This window comes from Engraulis encrasicolus, chromosome 7 (assembly GCF_034702125.1).
Source record: "Engraulis encrasicolus isolate BLACKSEA-1 chromosome 7, IST_EnEncr_1.0, whole genome shotgun sequence".
Taxonomy (NCBI): Eukaryota; Metazoa; Chordata; class Actinopteri; order Clupeiformes; family Engraulidae; genus Engraulis; species Engraulis encrasicolus.
Genome location: NC_085863.1, coordinates 11,529,413 through 11,531,975, shown reverse-complemented (window position 1 = coordinate 11,531,975; position 2,563 = coordinate 11,529,413). Strand labels below are relative to the sequence as shown.

The window sequence follows — 2,563 nt, the reverse complement described above, 5'->3', positions numbered from 1 at the left end:
TGAAGATTGCAGGCCATGATCTTCATGGCTGATTTGGACAAGATTCAAGAATTTATATATTTTTTTAAACCCTTCCTCTTAAGCAACATTCCTCCCCAAGCTCCCAAATAAATGCATTACTTCAAATCTGGACATTTTTCTGGCATTTCTCTCCCCCCCCCCCCAGTTTATGTTGCTAATGTGTGAATCAATATTGCAGAAACATTTAAGAACCAGAAAGTTGTGGGTCGTTACACTTTATTATTTATTGAGAGTTTCAAAATTGCAATGTTGTGAAGATGGTCATCGGCAGCAGGTGACGCCTACAGCAGCATCAATGTTGGCCCAGTTCCTGGATGAAGAGCCCACTTGAGTGCTGGTGCTGTGTACATTTTCAGCTGTAACAACAATGGTACAGTACATGAAAGCTCAGTACATGAAAGAACATTTCATACAAAAACTATAAATACAAAAAACAATGAAAGGCAACATGTACATAGTGCAAACATACTATTACAGGTGTAAGCAGAGTAAAACATATTTAAAGCCAGCTTACTGATGTGTTTGTTGGGAATGTGAGGATATTCGCTTTACAGTCACTTTGGATAAAATGCCAGCAAAGTGTAATATAATGCAAAATATTAAGTACCGTATCATAGATCGCAGGAGGCTGGCTCGGTACCTCCCTCGGTGTCGTCTATGGCATCTTAGTGGCTCGGCCCTGTGGCGTCGTCTATGGCATCTTGGTGGCGTGATCCTGTGGCGTTGTCTATGGCATCAGGGTGGCTCGGTCCTGTGGCGTGAAAAAAAAGTAACAAAGACAGAAGTGCATGTACCATTACAACACAGTTTATGGTGCTATACAGAGTATGTGATGTACTTGTGTACATAAGAACACTACGTACCATTTATGGCATCTTGGTGGCGTGATCCTGTGGTGTCGTCTATGGCGTCAGGGTGGCTCGTTCCTGTGGTGTCGTCTATGGCATCTTGGTGGCTCGGAGGCTGGCTCGGTACCTCCCTCGGTGTCGTCTATGGCATCTTGGTGGCTCGGCCCTGTGGCGTCGTCTATGGCATCTTGGTGGCGTGATCCTGTGGCGTTGTCTATGGCATCAGGGTGGCTCGGTCCTGTGGCGTCATCTATGGCATCTTGGTGGCTCGGTCCTGTGGTGTTGTGCATGAAAAAAAAGTAACAAAGACAGAAGTGCATGTACCATTACAACACAGTTTATGGTGCTATACAGAGTATGTGATGTACTTGTGTACATAAGAACACTACGTACCATTTATGGCATCTTGGTGGCGTGATCCTGTGGTGTCGTCTATGGCGTCAGGGTGGCTCGTTCCTGTGGTGTCGTCTATGGCATCTTGGTGGCTCGGAGGCTGGCTCGGTACCTCCCTCGGTGTCGTCTATGGCATCTTGGTGGCTCGGCCCTGTGGCGTCGTCTATGGCGTCAGGGTGGCTCGTTCCTGTGTCGTCGTCTATGGCGTCAGGGTGGCTCGGTCCTGTGGTGTTGTGCATGAAAAAAAAAGTAACATAACATAAGTGCATGTACCATTACAACACAGTTTATGGTGCTATACTTGTGTACATAACACTATGTACCATTTAATCAAATAAAAATAAAATAAAAACATCATGAGGGGTAATACTTAACTTGCCACAGGAAAGTGGTGTAGGCAGACCTGTGGAAGGCTGCAGTGGGAGCGCAGTAAGGGGACGAATATTAAAATCCCCTTCCCACACTCCCACCACAGTCGAGAAAAATGCAGAATCATTATTTCTCATCTATACATCACATACCATTCTGATGACCCCCTGGAGGTTTCTGTTAAATATGTCATGTCCCATGTCCGTCAGGTGGACCCCGTCAGCTAAAAACATCCCCTCCCAATTGTGCTTAATTTCGGGGTGCCGAATTGAAACTCCTCCTAACGACCCCATAAATGCGGACATGACATTATTCAGAAAGGCACGCTGATGATTAAGCTGGTAGGGACGCCCACACCTCCACACGCGCCTTTCTGTAATGCAAGAGAACACTAACTTAAGGTTGGGGTAGTTCTCATGCACCTGACCTAAGTTCCATTTCATCATGCTAGCCAATCTAGTCCCTTTTACCTTTCCTAGATCATTACCTCCAACATGCACGACTAACACATCTGGGGCAGGTCTGGAGCGCAACAGGGAGTCCAACCTAGACACAAAGGATCCCCATCGCAGGCCTCCAACTCCAAACCATGTTATATCGACCGGCAGGTCTAAGTTCTTCCCGATACTTACCCTTGCCCTCTCAGACGCGCGCCGGATGTAGCTGTCCCCTACGATCCACACAGCTGGTCTTCTGGTCTGGTCCATCTCTGCAATCTCTAAACAAAATCTGCGATTTCTAAACCAAGACATAAAAATAACAGAGGTCAGAGGGCTTCGGCACTCCATTCAGTTTTCACAGTGCTTTTTGGTTTGTCTTGCATGTAAAGCAATGAAAAAAAAAACACGTTATGCAGTAGTTCTGCAGCAAATTAGCTAGACGAGACCATTTTTTAACTAGCAATTCATCAGCAGTTATTAAAAAACCTCACC

At 45.9% G+C, this 2,563-nt stretch overlaps 1 long non-coding RNA gene across 1 annotated transcript; it reads right to left on the bottom strand.

Moving 5' to 3' along the window:
- Positions 1-220: 220 nt before the first annotated feature.
- On the bottom strand, positions 221-2,348 carry LOC134451966 (uncharacterized). The gene is made up of 4 exons (XR_010035322.1): positions 1,263-2,348; positions 885-1,143; positions 629-772; positions 221-377 (listed from the first exon to the last, which is right to left on the bottom strand). It is a non-coding gene; the product is annotated as an uncharacterized LOC134451966 (long non-coding RNA).
- Positions 2,349-2,563: the final 215 nt, after the last annotated feature.